Source organism: Amblyraja radiata, chromosome 3 (genome assembly GCF_010909765.2).
Source record: "Amblyraja radiata isolate CabotCenter1 chromosome 3, sAmbRad1.1.pri, whole genome shotgun sequence".
NCBI classification, from domain to species: Eukaryota; Metazoa; Chordata; class Chondrichthyes; order Rajiformes; family Rajidae; genus Amblyraja; species Amblyraja radiata.
The window spans coordinates 71,062,953-71,083,761 of record NC_045958.1 but is presented as its reverse complement, the minus strand read 5'-3'; the positions used below and the strand labels follow the sequence as shown (position 1 = coordinate 71,083,761).

The window sequence follows — 20,809 nt, the reverse complement described above, 5'->3', positions numbered from 1 at the left end:
GTGGTATTGTAGATAGTTAAAATGGTTATCAAAAAGTACAGCAGGATCTTGATCGGTTGAGCAGGTGGTCTGAGGAATGGTTAATGGAGTTTAATACAGATAAGTGTGACGTCTTTCATTTTGGGAAGTCTAACCAGAGCAGAACCTACACAGTGAATGGTAGGGCTCTATACAGCAAAGGGATCGAGGGACGCAGGTACATAGTTCCTTGAAAGTGGCGTCATAGATAGAGTAATGAAGAAGGCGTTTGGCTCATTGGCCTTCACCAGTCAGAGTATACAGTGGAGCAGTTGAGAGGTTATGTCACAGTTGTCCAAGACATTGGTGAGGCCTCATTTGGAGTATTATGTTCAGTTTTGGTCACCCTGTTATAGGAAAGATGGTGTTAAGCTGAAATGGGTGCAGAGAAGATTTACGAGGATGTTGCCAGTACTTGAGGGCTTGAGCTATTGGAAGAGGTTGAACAGGCTAGGATTTTATTCATTGGAACGCAGGGGGATTTTATAAAGGTGTATAAGATCATACAATACAATACAATTCAATTTATTGTCATTTGGACCCCTTGAGGTCCAAACGAAATGCCGTTTCTGCAGCCATACATTACAAACAAATAGACCCAAGACACAACATAATTTACATAAACATCCATCACATTGCTGTGATGGAAGGCCAAAAAAACTTCTCTCTCCACTGCACTCTCCCCCCCCCCCCGATGTCAGAGTCAAAGTCAAAGCCCCCGGCGGGCGATGGCGAATTGTCCCGCAGCCATTAAAGCCACGCCGGGTAATGCAAGGTCGCACACCGGGTTCTTGATGTTAGAGCCCCCGGCGTGCGCTCGCAAAGTCCCGCCGCCATTCCAAGCCGCGCGGGGCGATGGTGTAAGGCCCCGCTCCAGGAGCTCTTCAACCCTGCAACTCGGGCGGGAGAAGTCGCCGCTGCGGAAGCCCTGAAAAGCGGTCTCCCTCCAGGGACCCGTGGGCTCCCGGTGCCGCCCGCCAAACCCGCAGTTGCAGCCACCGAATCTCCGGGGATCGGGCCGCAGCAGCGTCCACCACAGCTCCACCCGCTCTGGACTTGGCCAGCTCCGCGACGGTGAGGTGAGTAGTCGGCACCACAGCCCCCAGTCTTCCTGTTGGAGGCCGCTCCTCGTTGCAGCCCCAACGACAACGGAGACCCGACAAAGAAAAGGTCGGGTCTCCCGTGCAGGGAGAGATTTAAAAGTTACCCCCAACCACCCCCACCCCCCCCACACACATACCCCAACAAAAATAACAAAAACTACATAAAAACATAGACATAAAATAATAAAAACGCAGACGGACTGCAGAGGCCGCTGCAGACAAATCATGAGGAATAGATACGGTAAATGCACTTTTATTCATAGTTGGGAAATCTAGAACCAGTGGACATAGGTTTAAGGTGAGGTGGGGAAGGGGGGAAGATACAATAGGAGCCTGTGGGGCAGCTTTTTTACACAAAGGATGGTGGGTATATGGAATGAGCTGCAAGAGGAAGTAATTGAGCCAGTTCACTTACTCCATGCAATATATGCTCCCTGTAGGAAGATTGCTGAGGAAGAGTGTTCCACTGCACACAGATTACGCCTATTGCATAGTAGGATGTCCTGGCCCTCCCTTTAGGAAAGATCCCCTTCAGTGGGTCATGCCAAGAGGTGATGCAGATCCAAATTGTCTCATGGGCCTGAGTTTGGATGATCTTCCTCTAACATGTTTCGGTTTTGGTGTAAAGCCAGCCACCCGACCCGAAGGGTCCCAACCAGAAATGTTGCCTATTGCCTGATCATTTATCTAATCTTGTTGATACAAAAAAAAGACAAATCCAATATTTCTATTGGAGTCAAGGGATATGGGGAGAAGGCAGGCACGGGTTATTGATAGGGGACAATCAGCCATGATCATAATGAATGGCGGTGCTGGCTTGAAGGGCCTCCTCCTGCACCTATTTTCTATGTTTCTAAATCATTGCAAGAAACCAGCATTTATTCTATACAAGATGTTATACACTGCAGCAACTTACCAAGGCTTGAACATTTTTTTGATGTATGGACCAAATGCTGTGAACCATCGCAGCATGGAAAATCATTGTTGCCTTTTATGGTCACCATGCCAGTATTCTGATGCTTCTCACTCTGCATCTACCTTCTCCATATGAGCCAAGGCAGCTCTTCACCAGCTGCAAGGACAGTTTTGGAAGGGCAATAGGTGCTGGATTTAATACCCACAATGAGGATATTTTTTTTAAATTTAGACAGTGTACATGGATAGGACAGTTTCAGAGGGATATGAGCCAAACGCTGGTAGGTGAGACTAGTGTAAATGGGACATGTTGGCCGGTGTGGGCAATTTCGGTCAAAGAGCCTGTTTCCACACAGTAAGACTCTATGACTATGACTGCCTTGGTAATGAATGAATCCAAAATAAAATGTTTTTCAGGAGAGGGAATAATTCAGCTCCTGTTATCACAAAAGAATATTTTTTTCTTTCAATTGCATTGACCATAAACTGCAGCTAAAGATCATAAGACATGGGAGAACAATTAACCCACTTGGCCCATTGAGTTGGTTCCACCTTTCGATCATGCCTGATTTATTTTTCCCTCTCAACCCCATGTTCCTGCCATCTCCCATAAACTTTGACATCCTTACTAATCAAGAACTAATCAATCTCCTGTTTAAAAATATCCACTACCATCTGTGGCAATTTATTCCACAGATTCTGTCTAAAATAAATCTTCCTCCACTCCATTCTAATAGCGCATCCTTTTATTCTGAGGTTGTCCCCACTGGTCCTAGACTCTCCTAATATTGGAAACATCCTCTCCACATCCACACGATCTAGGGCTTTCATTATTCGGTAAGTTTCAATGAGATCCTCACTCACCCTTCCAAACTCCAGCGAGTCAGGCCCCGAGCCATCAAAAGCTCCTCATATGTTAATCTAATCCTTCCTGGGATCAAAGGATTATCCTGAAGTAGGATAAATGGAGCTGTAAATTGCAAGCTTAGTAGTTTTACAGAACAGACTTTCAAAAAATAAAAAAGTTTTCTGGAGAGAAAAACCTGTGAATGAAATGGGAAAATTGTTTCCTGTCAGGAAGCAATGTCAAAATAAATTGCCACTCCGAGGGAATTTTTTTTTAAAATGGCATATTGGGATCGATAAAGCATTAACATATGCTGGCTATACTTAGTGAAAGCACAAACTGGAAGAAATGCTGTCAGGAGATCAGGATGTAGTTTCAACTGCAAAGATTTGTTGTAATGATTGTTAGATCCTGTGATTTATATTATTTGTAACGCTGTCCAACTAAATGATTTTTTAAAACTTATTATTGATGTGGCAATGCAGAAACCATTACCAATTTCCTACAAACTAATACATTTAAAAGGTTTATTAATTCATTTCCATGATAAATGCACAAATTCAATAAAAGGAAATGTTCTATTTTAACAACTGTTTTCATTGATCCCACTGTACTACTTACGGCTGTATGGTAATACGAATATCACTGCACCTTAATTGGTATACGTGACAATAAAAGACCTTTAAAACCTTTGAAAACGATTTCCTCAGACTCTGATAAAAAAGTGGGCAAGGAAGTTAATTTACAGTTTAATTCAATTATTTCTCTTCCAGTTCCACCTTATACCTCAAATTCCACTGGAATGTTGGTTGGTTCACTTCAAATGCAAGGAATGTGGTTGCTGAAACAAAAGAAAGTCTGAAACCAAGAATATACTGAGAAGAAAATTGGGTAATTAAAAATGTTACAACTTTTAAACTAGTTAGGGTTAAAATCTTACTGGCGCTGGCAATATTTGTAAGCTTTAACCAGCTCAGAAATGACAGGTAGTTCAGCAACAGCATAACTAATGGGGAATTTGTTGGTTAGAGGTACCATATTCAATTGCAGACCCACTTCTGCTTGTGGAAAAGCAGCACTGGTAGATAATTATGAGTTAGGCATAATCACCTTTTATGAGTTGCATTTCTAATGAAACAGGGCAGTGGCAGTTTTTCAGGCAGCAACTGTGGCAAACCTGCTAGAATACTGGGGAAGTTGAAAACTATGGCAAATATATTTATATTAAAAAATCTATTTAGAATTTACTTTAGAGATACAGCATGGAAACAGGCCCATCGGCACACCAGGTCTGTGCCAACCAATCACCCAGTATCCTACATTCAAGGAACAATTTACAGAACTTGCCAATTAACCAACAAACCTGAAGTAGACACAAAATGCTGGAGTAATTGTGGGAGGGAACTGGAGCACCCACGCGGTCACAGGGAGAACGTACAAACTGTATAAATAGCACTTAGTCAGGATCGAACCCAGATCTCTGACATTGTAAGGTTGCAACCCAGCCGTCACGCCACTAAGTCGCTCTAGTTCACTTCACTGAGGTGTCTCAGTAACAAAGCAAGTTATTAAAGAGACCTCAGGTGGAGCACACGCCCCAATCTGTATCAATGATGATGAAGTGGAGACTGAGTTGAGAACTTTAAGTTCCCAGTTATAAATATCAAAAATAATTTGTCCTGGTTCAATCACTTAATGCAACAGCCAAGAAAACACACCAATGCCTCGACTTCCTCAAACGATGAAAAAATTCACCATATCCCAATAAGGCATTCTATCGGGATGCTTCACACTTTGGTATGGCACCTGCTCTGCCCAAGACTACAAGAAATTGCTGATAGTTATGAATGCAGTCCAGTCCATCACACAAACCATCCTCCCCAATCCGTCTCCCAACCAAATCTCTACTTCATGCAACCTCATGAACGCAACCAACATGATGACCACGTACCCTGGTCATTCTCTCTACTCCTCTCTCCGGTTGGGCAGAAGATTGAATTGAATACCTTTATTTGTCATTCAGACCTTTCGGTCTGAACGAAATGCTGTTGCCTGCAGCCATACATGTAATAATAACAAAACACAATAAACACAAATTAACATCCACCACAGTGAGTTCACCAAACACCTCCTCACTGTGATGGAGGCAAAAGTCTTAGAGTTACTGTCTCTTCCCTCCTCTTCTCCCTCTGCGCCGAGGCGATACCCCACCGGGCGATGGCGGCCCGGGGGGGTGGTCGAAGCTGCCCGCAGCTGTTGCAACGGGTGCTCCGGAAAACAGGCACCAGCCAGTGACCTGCGAGCTCCCGACATTGTCCTCCACCGGCCCACGGCCGAGCCCAGGATCCAGGTCGCCGCCGCCTCAGCCGCCGTAGCACCGTCTCCGCTCCGCACCGGGCCGCCCACAAGGCAGCGTCTCAGCCCCGCACCGGGCTGCTCACACGGGAGCACCTTCCAGCCGGTAGCCGTGCTGGCCGCACAGGAGTGTCTCAGCCCCGCACCGTTCGCCCTCACCGGAGCGCCGAGTCGCGCCGCTACCCGGACGTCGCCACAGCTCGAAGACGGCCAGCCTCGCGTTGGTGAGTCCTGGCTGGCTCTACCTCCGGACCCTCGAGGTTGGTCGCAGGTTGGAGGCCGCCAGCTCCGCCATTAGGCCTCAGCGCAGACGGGGGAAGAGAAGGGGGATACGACAAAAAGTCGCATTCCCCCGAAGGGAGAGACAGAAAGCTCTGTTTCACCCTCCCCCCACACACATAACACCACCTAATAACCAAAAAAATTACTAAACTAGACAAAAAAAAACGACATAAAAAGTAAAAACAGACAGACTGCAGGCGAGCCGCAGCTGTATCACAGCGCCGCCACTTCCATGATACAAACATGAAAGCACATACCGCGAGAATCAAACTTCAGGAATAAGAATACTGTTATCAAACTCTTGAACGGTCCTCTCATATACTAAGGATGTGTTCCCGATCTTCCAATCTGCCTCGTTTCAGCCCTTTTATCTACATTTTTTTCTGATTTGCCTTGGTAGCATGACAAGTTTTTTCCACTGTACCTTAGAACACGTAACAATAAACTAAACCAAACATCCATTGCCAAAAGGAGGCAATAATGTTGATGCCCATTTGAGCTCCAAGCTGAATTTATCTTGCTGTTTGACAATTTCACATATTGTCACCATCCCAACAAGAAATACATCCTATCCAAATGCATCACAACTTGGTTTGACAACATATTGCAGACTTGTGGATGTAGCCCAGTACATCACAGAAACCAGGCTCTCCCTACACTTTACTGTACTTCAGGAAAGCAGGCAACATAATCAAGGACTGCTTTGACATTGGTCATTCCCTCTTCTCCCCTCACCCGGAGGACAGAAGATACTAAAGCTTAAAAGCATGTATCACCATATTCAGGAATAGCATCTTTCCCTTTGTAACTTCATCTGCACTTTGTAATTGTAACATGAAGCTGAAATACTATTCTGCACACTATTTATTTGTCTGCTTATTGGATCTTTATTGGGGCTTCAAAATGAGCTCCATAGTCTAAAGTTGAAATTGAATTCAGAAAGCAGCCCTCATGATTGTCAATTCAGCCAATGAACCAGGGAGAAAGTGGACCACTCAAGAACAAAGGAGGGGATCGATGCTTGTAGTCGGAGGACATAGGTAAATGAGTAATTTGCATCCGTATTCACAGAGGAGAAGGACTTGGAGGACAGCAATATCAGTATGGAGAATACACATATATTAGGGCGATTGAGAGGAGGTGGTGCTGAAACTCATGGAGAGCATTAAGATGATACCAGACTAGTTGGGACCCGTTGGGTCAGCACCACTTTCTCTCAATCTCAACCTGTTTCCCCCACGCAATATTCAACCACTTACCCATAGCCCCTAACTACGCAGGCGCAGCTCATTTCCCCTCATCTGCAGCACTGCCTCCTCCTCCTCTTCATCCTCCCACTTCTTTCCCCTCTCCTCCTCCCTTCCACAATCCCTCCCTCCCTCCCTAACTCATCTCCACTCTCTACCCCTCTATTCCCCCACCTCACCCATTCCTTACCTCACTATCCCTCCTGACCTGCACCACAGCCCTCCTCACCCTCTATTCCCCACTCCCCCCTACTCTTCCTCTATTGCCCCTCTTCCCCCACTCTCCCTCCTCACCTCCCCCACTCCCCCCCCCCCTCTACCCATTCCTCTCCGTCAATCACCCCACATCTCCCTCCTCACCTCCCCAGGATCTCGAGGTTGCAGCAGTCGGTCTCGCAGTTGTCCTCAGTCGGTCTAAGAGTCTCCCTCCTCACCTCCCCAGGATCTTGAGATTGCAGGGGCCGGCCTCAGTCGGAGTCGGCCAGGCTCTGGGCTACGCAGCTCCAGTCGCACTCCAGCTGGCGGTGATGCACTAAGTCAGCTCGCTCCGCTCCTTCAATTCTCCCTGCCGGTGAGTGACAGAGGATCCGACCAATCAGTGCAGCGATTTTGTGTCAGAAGGGGCATCGCCATCCCGGCATGGGTGTCGCCGTCCCAGGTGAATCTCAGGGGAGGAGACCAATCTGCATGGTGGTGACTGGCAGGAGAGGAGACCAATCTGCGCATGCGCCGTTTTAAAGATTTTTAAACCTTAATACCTTTTAAACTATACCATCGATCGGAACAAAATTTGTTGCACTTGAGCACAGCAAAATGATGAGTAAGATGGCGAAAAATCGTAGCGCTATCCTGTACCGTTTTTGCGCAAATAGAAAAACCACGCAGACCGGAAAAGCAAAAGATCAGAGGTTTAGTTATGTATAGATGTCCCCAGAGCTTGATGGGATCTATCCCGTTATTGAGGGAAGCAAAAGAGGAGATTGCTGGATGTTGGATGAGGATCTTTGTTTCCTATCGAGCCACAGGCGAGGTCACAGAGGAACTGGGAGTGGCCAATGTTGTTCCTTTGTTTAAGAAGGGAAGTAGAGAGAATCCAGGGAATTATAGAACAATGAGCCTCATGTCAGTCAGTAGTAGGAAAACTATTGAAGAGAATTCTTTGAGATAGGATTTACTCCCATTTGGAAGAGAATGGGGTAATTATGGGTTGCCAGTGATTGAGTTATTTTAGGAGGTGACGAAGGAAATTGATGGTGGGGTGGTAGATGTTGCAAACATAGATTTTAGTAAGGCTTTTGATAAGGTCCCTCATAGTAGGCTGATTCAAAAGATTAACATGTATGGGATTTACGATGACTATGTTGTATGGATTCAGAACTGGCTTATTCATAGAAGACAAAGGGTTGTGGTGGACAGAAGATGTTCTGGCTAAAGAGGTCTGTGATCCGCGGAATTCCTCAGGGATCTGTGCTGCAACCTCTTGTGATACATATAAATTACCTGCATGTAAATGTAAATGTCAGAGAAAGGCTCTCGACCTGAAACGTCACCCATTCCTTCTCTCCAGAGAGGCTGCCTGTCCCACTGAGTTCCTCCAGCATTTTGTGTCTACCTGCATGTAAACGTAGATGGGTTGGTGAGTAAATTTGCTGAAGACACCAAAATTAATGGAGTTGCAGACAGTGAGGAAGGCTGTCAAAAGATACAGTGGGATATAGAGTTGCTGCACATTGGAAAGTTAAATGCTAGGGGAAAGTGTGCAGTTAATGGCAAGACCTAAACAGCATTGATGTGCACTGAAGGTGGCAGCACACATAGATTGGGTGGTAAAGAAGAAAACTGGTTTGCTTGCCTTTGTTGCTAGGGGCAATGAATATAACAGTCAGGACGCTATAATACAGCTCTATATGACTATATGACTTTGATTAGAGTGCATTTGAAGTATTGTGTGCAGTTTTGGTCGCCATATTACGAGAAAGATGTTAAGGCTTTAGAGGGGGTGCAGAGGAATTTAACCAAAATGCTGCCTGGATTAGAGGGTTTCAGCTACTGGGAGAGATTGGATATACTTGGATTGTTTTCTCTGGAATGTCAGAGGTTGAGTGGAAACTTGATAGAAGTATATAAAATCAGAAGACATTGATAGGGTAGAGTCAGAACCTTTTTTCAAGGGTGGAAATGTCCAAAGCTAGAGGGCATAGCTTTAAGGTGAGAGGGGGAAAGTTTAATGGAGATGTGCAGGGCAAGTTTTTTACACAGAATATTAGGGGTCTGGAACGCATCGCCGGGTGGGTGATGAAGACAGATATGATCGTGGTGTTTAAAAGGCTTTTAGATAGACAGATGGATGTGTAGGGAATAGAGGGATATGGATCATGTACAGGCAGATGAGATCAGTTTAACTTGGCATCACGTTCAGCACAAACATTATGGGCTGAAGGGCACATTTTTGTGCTGTAATGTTCTCTGTTCTGTATGTTCTATGACTGGCTTTCCCACAAATTTAATTTCATGAAAGATGAATTGAATTTAATATAAATTCGACCAAGAGATCCCGTTGGGTCCCACCCCCTCAACGCGTGGGGGAGGGGGAGAAAGAGGGGCGGGGGAAAGAGGGGGAGAGGGAGGGGGGAAGAAGAGGGATGCTGGAGGAGGAAGAGAAAGACTGACGAGAGAGAGGCGGGGGGAGAGAGAGGAGAGTGGGGGAGAGAGGAGGAGAGGGAGAGAGAGGAGGGGGGAAGAGAGAGGAGGGGGGGAGAGAGAGGAGGGGTGAAGAGAGGAGGGGAGGGAGAGAGAGGAAGGGGGGAGAGAGAGGAGTGGGGGAGAGAGAGGAGGGGGGGTGGAAGAGAGGCGGGGGGGGGGGGGGGGGGTGAAAGAGAGGCCGGGGGGGGGGGGGGTGGTTGGGGAGAGTAGGTTAGAAGTTCACCTGCTTCTTTCTCAACAGAAAGAGTGATAGGTACTGGAAAAAAAGTTTAAATGGTATATGTTATGTTTCAGATAAAACCACTTGCAGCACAAATTCTAATTTGTGGGATTATTGAAGAAACGATTGCCAAGTGGTACTCCGTTTGTCTTTAGTAAATTGTCGACTTGTACCTCAAGTATACCCACACAGACACTGCTTTGTGCCCATCTCATTCAATTGGCATGTAAAATTGCAATTTCAGCTGTTTCTAGCATCTGTGTCTCTTTTAGATCTCCCCCTCTACCCCTCCCAGTTGACTAAACAAACTGAACAGCAAGCACCAATAAATCAGTTCGTGTCCAGCAGCAGCTGCCATTGCAATACATCTGCTTCTGTTCTGGAGGAATAAGAAATAGACCATTGTACACTGCAGTAACACAATTGTTCACAAAGCTTATTTGACGGGATGCTCGAGACAGTTGCTGGACTGAATACTGAGAAACAACCCACTGATGAGTGACTAACCAATTTAATTTGGCCATTGTTGTATCTTTCTTGATCTTTACAATAAAGAAAAGTGTAGAGAAAAAGTTCCCATTGCAATCTGCAGCAAGATGACAAATTAAAATATTTCAAGTCTTACAATTTAAGAAACAGCATCATTATAATTTCATTTTTTTCATTTTCAGTTCAGAGATTCTCATTTTGATTTTCTCAATAATCTCTGGGCTATTTTCAGTTAATTAAGATAAAACAGTCAAGCATTTCAACGTTTGGTCTCTGTATATACAATTAAATTAAAATCAGTTCCTTCTTTTTCGTTCATGTGGTCTAAGCAAAGACATTTAGTGTTTTGGCCATGCTTTTACTCTCCTGTCTCACTTCACGAGGTAAAAACACAGACCAACACATCCCACAAACTAACAGAATTAGTCAGCGAGCTATTTGAAGACCTCATCAACACTCCAAAAGCAAACCAAAAGAAAAGGTAAAAAGCAGAAATCTTTTCTTCATTGCTTAATAGAAAATGATTTTAATTTGCTTGCCTAAATATTTTCATTTTCTTACAATACATTATATATTTCTCTTAATTCTAACTTTTGAACGCGTTTGGATGATTGTATTCATGTGTAGTATTATCTGATTTGTTTGGATAGATTGCAAACAAAAACTTTTCACTGTACTTTGGTACACATGACAATACAAAATCTAAACCTAAACCTAAATCTTACTTACCATTTATTTTTTGAGTAGCATCTTCCATCATAATTTATCAAGTATTGGGTGGCACAGTGGCACAGCAGTAGAGTTGCTGCCTTATAGTACCAGACACCTGTGTTCAATCCTGACCATGGGTGCTGTGTGTACGGAGTTTGTACGTTCTCACTGTAACTGCATGGGTTCTTCCGGGTGCTCTGATTTTCTCCCACATTCCAAAAACATGCAGGTTTGTAGGTTATTTAGCTTCTGTAAAATTGCCCCTTGTGTATAGTATGCGAAACTGAGATAACATACAACTTGTGAACGGGTGATTGTTGGTTGGCACGGATTTGGTGGGCTAAAGGATTGGTTCCACGCTCCATCTCTAAACACTAAACAACTTCTTATGCAGAAGTCCTAATAAGGTTTGGGTGCGGTCGGTGGGAAGTGGGGGCAGGAGTTAAGGCATATGACACGAACCTTGAAAATCATGACATCATCTGGATCTTCCCCACAACAAGCTGAATTAAGCTGAACTCATTCTTAAAAGCAACAAAGAGGATACCTAGATATCGCAACACATTTAATAAATCAGTTTTACTCTACTATCTCTAGTCTATTAAATTCAGGATAAAGCCTTTAACAGAGAGCACAGTGCCTGAATATAGCAACATTTTACCATCAGGATAAACTTGGAATTTCAAGTAGCGAGAGGAGAGGAGTTGGTTTGTGGGAACTGCTCCAGTACATCGAGTGCGCGGGCCGACCGGACTTTGAATAATGGTGTCAAAAATGGCAGCACCCGCGTGTGTAATATATGAAAAAATAATTTCACTGTGCAGTTGCATATGTGACAAATAGCACTATTGAACTATTGAGGTACCATATGCCCATTCGTAGTATCTGACCATCTCCATCAAGCAAGAATGATACTATTGCTTCTGTTGTGGGGAATGGGCACTCTGAGGATCATCAATCATGAAGTAACAACATTGGCTGGATACTAAATTATTGCAGAAGCATCACAGAAGCTGCCAGTGGAGTGATTACTCTCTGCCCCACTTATCCCAGTTGTTGACCATCCTGGACTCAAAAGTCTGGCTTTTGACAGAAGTCACTCGAAGCTCCAAGAATACTTAAGATGGCAGACATATGCCTCTTTAGATGTAGCCTGAAGAAAGTTTCTTGCTTGATTTAAGAAGTGCAATCACAAAACAATACGCCAATTGATTTGGGAAGATGGTGGTTGCTGCACATTAGACCATAAAATAGCCCATTCTTCTTATCAAGTCCATGTTGGTTGCCAATAGAGCAGTCCTGACCATTTTATCACCCTGCTCTTTGTCCGATCAATCACGTTAGCCATTTATGTTCCACAGAAGCAGTTTTCTTCATCTTAAATCTCAGTGATGACCATCTATTCCATTGTCCATTAAATGCTTATCCAACCTTCCTTAAAATACAAATGCAACCTTTCTTTAAATATATCTCCATCTTTACCCATCCTCGACAATGCTTTGAATTCTCTGTGCCTTTCAGCTCTAGAGCTTATGCAAGTTCATGCCTTTTATCCCACCACTGGTGTTATCTGCTATTGAAGCAATAAGCCGTGGTATTCCCTAACCTGAACCACCATGTGACTTTAAAATACGCTTTTAATAGTAAGATTAAACGAGAACTTACCAGTTCGAAGTTTGATCTGTATTTTATGAGGAGTAACGTTGAGGGAATACATGAAGAACCCGCCAGCACGCTCGTGTGTCATTCTTCAAAGCAGCGGAGTGAATCACAGATACGTGTAATGACTTAAGCATAGTAAGATTAGAGAAAAGATACCAGTTGTGTTTATGATCAAGGGTGGGAGCGGAGGGCATGTATTCCCTCAACGTTACTCCTCATAAAATACAGATCAAACTTCGAACTGGTAAGTTCTCGTTTAATCTTACTATTTTACTTCGGAGTCACGTGAGTGACTACATGAAGATTTCAAAGCTCTGTGATTCAAGCCGTGGAACGAGTTCATCATCACATCTGCCTTGGTTTTGGGGAGAATAGTGATAACATATTAAACATCAATATGATATATATAAATAACCATAAAGTTAATAATAATTGATAGCCCCAGTTTTTTGGGGTAAATTATGGTACAGAAACTTAACAATGTTTCTGAAAAATTCCAGTTTCCATTACTGGTTAGTTATAATCCTTAGAATGTTCTTTCCGATGGCCATCCTGCAGTCCTGAGGATTTTATCCATAGGAACCTCCAATTTAAATGCTGCCGACGTTGCTGCAGCCTGGTGGAGTGAGATTTTAACCCAGTTAGTGTTTACACCAACTTATGTCAATACTATGTTAGCTATTTAGCTGGCCTGGCCTGTTATTCTTTAATGAGGCTGTCTGTCGTTGATGAGAAGTTCCTCTTCTGTGCCACTTATGGTCTGGGTTTGTTCCATGTATATTTGTAGATGTCTCACAACACAGTCAATCATCTGTAGGGTAGGCTCTAAAAAATGTTATTTTAAGGCATGCTGACCCCTGTCTGTTTAGTTCCCTAATTCCTGAACATAGAAGTGTAAGTTGCCAGGTGAACTGGTCAAGGTATCCAGCCTTAATTTGGTAGGGACTGAGTCCTTAGTGCCGTGACCTAAGCCATCAGCATGACAGTTTTGTAAAATGGTAAAAACTGTAATGACAGCGCTGTGGCTGGAGCCCAGTTCTTTAACAACGTTAAGACGATGCTGATGTCCCATATTTGGGAATACCTGGTCTTTGGGGAATTCTCATAAAAAGTGTCCCTCATAAGCTGTTGTCCCGTTCTCTTGCCATAGGTAAGTAGATGGGCCAATTCTGGCACAGTTGATGTCACTAATACTAATCCCTGTAGGTTAACAAAGCTTCCAAACAGGCTGGATGATGTATTATGGTTGCAACACATCTCCCATTAGTTTATGTATTTTAGACATTGTCTTTAGGTTGATTGTCTGTGGCCCGCTGTGATCATGTCCATTGCTCTGGCCGTCTGTTTTGGATGGTGCTGCATGGTTCTAATCTCATTCCCTAATACTACCTAGAACCATGGTTGGGTAGGTCAGTCGGGTACTGTTAAAAACACCAGACGCAGAGTCTCGTAGTATTTCCCTTATTACCCCCCCCCCCCCCCCCCCCGCCCCCCCCCGATGAGGTTGCCAAATTGTGTTGGCCAGATTGTTACATGATGTAGATTCCCTTTCACCCATGTGGTTGATATGTGCTACCACAGTAGTGTTGTTAATTTATAATCTAATAACCTGTTTAATATATTCCAGAGCAACATGACTTTAGGCCATGAAAAAACACCCAACATTTCCAGGTAGTTATGCCCAGTGTTAGTAATAATGATGCTTGCTGTGTATTCCATCTTCCTCCACAGCTGGAGATGGAATTGGTAACACACCGTCCTAGTGCATAGTATCCATATGTAGGACCATAGACTGGTTGCTGACAATGATAGGATTGGAGCAATGCCCAATGTTATCTTTCCACCATTTAGTTCCAATATGGCTTCTGTATGGCTTCATCATTCTATTGAAATGATCACCATTAATTTTAAGAGCTCATATTTTGGCCCTCTGTAAATCTTTATAATTTAAGGGTCTGAATTATGTGGCTGGAAACCATATGTTGCCAATATTCTTGCTACCAGTCTGATGGATGGTTTATCCTCATGTCAATGATTTTGCTGTATGCCTCTATTAAGGTTGTAACCTCTTTTGGCAAAGTTACTGACATGAGGAACTGAGTTAATGGTGAACCCCAAATAATCCCTTTAGTTTGAAGGCTTTAATTTTGATTTAATTGGATGGATAATGATCCTAGTTTCCAAATAATTGTTAAGTGGCTGTTACTGTTTGTTCAGCCCGTCCTAAGTTTCCACACAATTAGTATGTCATCCAAAGAAGCCATTATTTTGTAAATAACCTAGGTGCTAATGTAAACACATTAGGTAGTGCTCTATGCTGCTAGAGCTGAGCCATCCAATTAGATAAAAATAACGTCCGTGGTCACCTGTTATGGGTACTGAATTTGTAAGCATCCTTTGAATCAATGCTTGCCATTTTCGTTCTTAAAACGAATATACTTATCAATAGAAAAGGTTTCTGTTCTTAAAACGAATATATCGTTTTATTTATTTCTATTTATTTATTTATTTAATTTTATGATATATGGTCCCTAGATAAGGGACATATCAGACATTTAAAATGATAAGAACAGATATTATACTTGATCTTAGCCAAAAAGCCGAGATCTGATCTATGATTGATGCGTCAAGCGCCATATCCTATTTTGTTAGGAAGGGAATGCGTAGATAATAATTCTTCCCTTGCAATGCAGCTAAAACCCCATCTGTTGCTGATGTCCAGTGTCTGTATCCCTTATGACATATTTGGTAATTGGTGATTATGTCTGGATACGAGTAGATCGGCATCTGGTGTTCCATATCGTGTAGCCCAACTTGGTGTTCTCCTCCAAATTCCTCTCTCGATATATCAGCTGGACTAGAAGGTTATGTGTTGTAAAATTCTATTGTGTATCCCCGGATACTGTTTAAGATATGAGTGTCAAAAAGTTATTTATTCAATGTCTTCTCGCACCAACCTCCTTGCTTCCTTCTGGTTTTACTGTTTTCTTCTGGATCCCCGAGGCCGTGTGTTGTGGGTGTACACATCTTCCAGCATAGGGGCGATAACTTTGAGGATGATGTTTGGACGTTTAGATGAGCTCCAGTTTGGCTTCATTGTCCAACTCCTTGACCTTCTAGATAGGTCACCCCCAAATAAAAAGATTTTGCTAGGAGGTTTTGGGTTTACACAGGCCCGCATCAATCCCGGTTGGATGTAACCAGATGCATAAATTGATTAGTTTCCCCAGTTAGCTTTACTCACAGCTGTACTGTTGTTCCCCCTGAAACATAGACAGACATTCCCGTGTGACTTCCCAGATGGGAATGGAATTTGTCAGTACATTTTTGGACTGCTAAATCCTTCAGTCACAACATAAGTATTCCTGTATTTCTATCAGGAAAGGACCAATAATGCACTCTATGTACTTTGTGACTTAGAAAAGGCATCACCTCATTGTTACAGCTCTTACATCTGTTTACCTGTCCAGGGTTTGCCCTAGACTTGACCCCAGCACTCTTTTGACAGAAGAGTCTACTGGGGAGAGAGAAGCATGATTATAGCCCTATAGAAAAGGTGCTGCTTCCTTCTCCCTGAGTCTGTCTTTTCCTCAAACACTTCCCTGTAATAGTAGAAGTGAAATACAGCCCTGTATAGGGTGCTGCTATGGGACTAACCCACTGGAGGATTTCTTCTTGGACCTGCATCGCTGCAAAACAGTATGTTCTCGCAGGTGCAGGCCCCGCAGTGCCAATGCGGTGCAGTGTACACGGCCACTGTGCCGCCGGTATCCCCGTTGGCCTGCGGTGCTCCAAAGCGCGGTGCAGTGCTCAGAGCACTGAGCCGCCCGTACTGCCGTTAGCCTGCGGTGCTCCAACGCGGTTCAGTCCCTCGGGGAGCTGGCCGCTCGCAAACCGCAGGTATGGCAGTTTTAACGCGGTGCAGTGCTTCCCGCACTGTGCCGCTCCTTCTCCTTGGTCTGCGGTGCTCCAACGCGGTGCAGTCCTCTCGGGGAGCTGGCCGCTCGCAGCCGCTGGTCTGGCAGTTTTAACGCGGTGCAGTGCTTCCCGCACTGTGCCGCTCCTCCACTTGGGCCTGGGGTGCTCCAACGCGGTCCAGTCCTCTCGGGGAACTGGCCGCTCGCGACCCAAGCCCAGCTGCTCCAACGCGTACTCAGTGCTCTCGGGCACTGACCGCTTGCCGCTATTTTTAGTGCTGTGGAAAAACCCCAGCACCTTCCAGCCCCTCGGACCCATGTAGTATAGGTCCGTGGGGCTGTTGTCCGAGCCGTCGGAATGACGGCTCCAGAATGCTCCACCGCTGTCGGCGTCCTGCTGGAGCTGAGGTCGGCTCCGGCTCCCGTTTAAGGGAGATAGTGGTGCCCCCGGCCGTTGCTGGCTGCCTGCAGTTCTGCAGACTCTCCCCAGCCAGTTTTCATCAGCCTGCCTGTAAAAAAGGTAAGTCTAGAAACTAAGTTCTCCTACCTTACTTGTTGCAGGTTCAACCCTGCCGTTTGGGAGGAACGTCCTCCCCTCGTAATGACTTGTTCACAATGCGTGTAGCGATAATGACACACGAGCGTGCTGGCGGGTTCTTCATGTAGTCATTCACGTGACTCCGAAGTAAAATCAAAGTTTTGATCATCATTCTTAACACAAGACATTGCATGGACATTGGGGAGCTTTTGGACCTTGGAGGGCTTGGAGGATTTGAAAGTCTCAAGAGCTGGAGAGAGTTGGCAAGTTATGGGCAATGTAATGAGGAGCATTAGATGCCTGGAGACCATTGGAGTTTGATGCTGGTTGACACACTGACAATTACGATGAACATGAGGTGAATGCATGTCATCCAAGGATGTACACAAGGAAGCTACTCGCTCTTTGATTTCACTATTTTCTCTTTGTGGAGACAGGCCAGAAATGTAAATTGCATTGGGCAGAACAGATGGTTTCAGAGGATGAATTATAGTCATGTCTGGGGTCTGCATGTGGGCAAGTAATGACCTGTTCAAAACCACCTGGCTGCATGCACATCTGTTATTCATCGCAAGCCATCCATAGTTCAATACATTATATCTTGAATCTTTTTACAGATGTACTTAAGTGGGCATTGACGTGACAGATTTACATGATTTAGGTGCAGGTTGTAAGAAATTTAAAAACAATGCTTCAGTAAATAGTCTGAAAGTCAGACCAGTTGACAGGGCTGATTTTATAATGTGATGATATTTAAGTAGAACTGGTTCATTGTATGTGACCTATTTCAGTAGTATTCAAATCAGGTGCTATTGCACTTTAGTTTAATTAGTCACCTGGTGGCACGGTGGTGTAGCGGTAGAGCTACTGCCTTACAGCGTCAGAGAACTGGGTTTGATCCTGATTACAGGTGCTTGTCTGTACGGAGTTTGTATGTTCTCCCCATGAGCTGTGTGAGTTTTCTCCGAGATCTTTGGTTTCCTCCCCCACTCCCAAGACGTACAGCTTTGTAGGTTCATTGGTTTGGTATAAATGTATAAAATGTAAACTTGTCCCTAGGATAGTGTTAGTGTGCGGGGACTGCTGGTTGGTATGGCCTCAGTGGGCCAAAGGGCTTGTTTCCTCGCTGTATCGCTAATCTAAACTAAACTGAACTAGATTTGTGAAAGAAAGGATTTTAAGATTTTAAAAAAGACAACAAATGCTGGTGTGACTCAATGGAACAGGGAGATATCTGGAACACATGGATAGATGACATTTCAGGTCCAGACTCTTCTTCGGACTTAAAATTCAGTTCTAAATTCTAAGATTAACCTTGTGATGTGGGGACAACCAAAAGAATCCTGTTTTCCTTCAAATCAATAACTCCAGGCACATCCTTGCAATTCTTGTAACTTTCTCTTAATGTGAATGAACTCAGGGCATGATCTACTCAAGAACACTAAGTGGTTGCAGTCATCATCAGACCAAAATATTCTGACAAGTAAAAGGAAAATAACCCTACTCTCTTTTGTTAGTATTAGCTTATGTGGTTATGCACATAGCTGTGTTTGGATCTCTGCCACGAACAATATTTATGTGGCATTAACATAGAATGCATGCCCAATACAAAACAGTCTGGTGACGTTGTGGTAAAGGTTGGAGAGCATCCATTAGACATAAGTAGACCATGACTTCAAGCATGAAACCACTGGCCCCATTTTGGAGTCTCACATTCCAGCTGATACTTCCTTAACCTTGTTGCATAACTCAATATAAAGAAGCATCATCTCCCCAGCCTGGGATATTTAAAAAGGGACTATCCTTTATTTACAGATTAGTGGCTGGTTAATTTCTACAATAAATGTTAGATCTTTACATTTTTGTAATACTTTCCATGATTCTTGCAATGCCAATGCCTACAGCAAACAATGTGGCAGAGACTGAAGGATTTTGAGGTGAATCAGGTCTAATATTCAAACCAATTTCTTTCAAGAGTGGGCGCCCCAGAAATCCTTCCTTTTGGAATCAAACACAAGTTTCACTAGGTCTGCAAAATTGTGATCTCAATAGGAATGGAGCAAAAATGCAAAATATTTAAAAACATTTATCAGGTTTAAATTCCATCTGTCAATGCTCTGCCTTCATCAATATATCTTGTTACTTCTTCGAAAAACTCAGAAAGAGGTTGCATAAAACCGTGCTGACTATCTGTCCCTCCAAATTTCTCCCACCAATTTCTCCAACCTGGCTTATCCCTGCTGCCCTTCTTGAATAAGAGGACCACATTTGCTGTCTGCTACTCATCTGGCACCTCACCTGCGGCCAACAAAGATTTAAAACTCTACCAGGGCCCCAGCCTTTTCCTTTCTTGTCTCTCGTAGCTGACTGAGGCACCTTATCAGGTCCTGGAGATTTATCCAGCCTTGTGCCACTTCTTCACATCTCCATGTTGCAACTCCTGACATTCGGAAGAACAAATGCTTCCACCCGTATATTCCTCCCAAGTCACCCACTAAACTGGAATGCCATTGATGGTTCCTGTGAGTAAAAACACGGATCCCTGGCCTATTTTACCCTCCTGTACAAACTATTCCCTGAGCGCAGGAGGATGAAGAATAATCTTAAAGCGGTGTATAAGATCATGTGAGGAATAGATCGAGTCTCTTGCCCAGAGTAGGTGAATCGATGACCCGAGGACATAGGTTTAAGGTGAAGAGGAAAAGATTTAATAGGAATCCGAGGGGTAAGGTTTTCACACAAAGGGTGGTGGATGTATGGAACAAGCTGCCAGTGTGGTAGTTGAGGCAGGGACTATCCCAACATTTAGGAAACAGTTAGACAGGTACATGGATAGGACAAGTTTGGAGGGATATAGACCAAATGCTGGCAGGTGGGACTAGTGTAGTTGGGACATGTTGGCCGGTGTGGGCAAGTTGGGCCGTAGGGCCTGTTTCCACACTGTAAGGGCCTGTTTCCACACTGTGACTTTATAAGTAGACAACCACCTTCTCAGGAGCAATGAAAGATGAATGCTAAATGCTGATCTACCTGGTAATGCTCACACCTGTGAAAATGAATGTTAAAAAACGGTTAGCTTTAAGCCGTATAGGCATGCTAGAATGTTATTACTCACATGAGAATGGGCACCCTGTTGAGTTAATAAACCCTTGAAACTTGATATAATTGTATAGGGTAGGTGATATTGGAGTGTTGCCCTTTTGTTTCCATCATGTTCGATTCTATCAAGCCTGACAATCTCATGCCCACTTTGTGGTTTAAACCCCTTTATGCCAGTATTGAAGTTTGTGGACTGATTTTTCAAACTGTATAAATAAACTGTATTGAGAAGCGGATGAATAAAAAGAGATATTACTTTAATGCTGTTAGGTAAGTTAAACTTAACCTCTGCAGTATAAACAATATTTCCTTTGTTTGGATGGATTTTACTCCCTTTATTGCTGATTTCAAGTGCTAACTAATATATATTCCTATTCTTTCACCATCGATGCTGACTGCACATACATTGTCATTTTCTTGGCAGCTGCAGACTTTATCTTGTAATATGCTTGGCCATTTTTACGAAGGTCTTCAAAATTTATTTTTATCTCGATCTAATTAATATTACCATTATGTGAAAGAGCATTGCATGGAAGCTTCAAAGAGTCTATTAATCGTCCTGTGTCCTGTGGAGGGGTTTTGGGTTACGGGGCTGTGGACAACTTCTAGCAGCAGTCCAGGGTTCGTATTAATATTTCTGTCATGTCACAAAATGAAGTGAGGCTTTCAGAAGGAGCAACACCAGACACACTGAGGTTGTTTA

General features: G+C 43.9%; 1 long non-coding RNA gene and 1 pseudogene across 1 annotated transcript; both read right to left on the bottom strand.

Moving 5' to 3' along the window:
- Positions 1 to 1,132: 1,132 nt before the first annotated feature.
- LOC116970684 lies at positions 1,133 to 19,283 on the bottom strand. The gene is made up of 3 exons (XR_004411262.1): positions 19,234 to 19,283; positions 15,135 to 15,139; positions 1,133 to 1,142 (listed from the first exon to the last, which is right to left on the bottom strand). It is a non-coding gene; the product is annotated as an uncharacterized LOC116970684 (long non-coding RNA).
- Positions 15,056 to 15,164, bottom strand: LOC116971653 (annotated as a pseudogene).
- Positions 19,284 to 20,809: the final 1,526 nt, after the last annotated feature.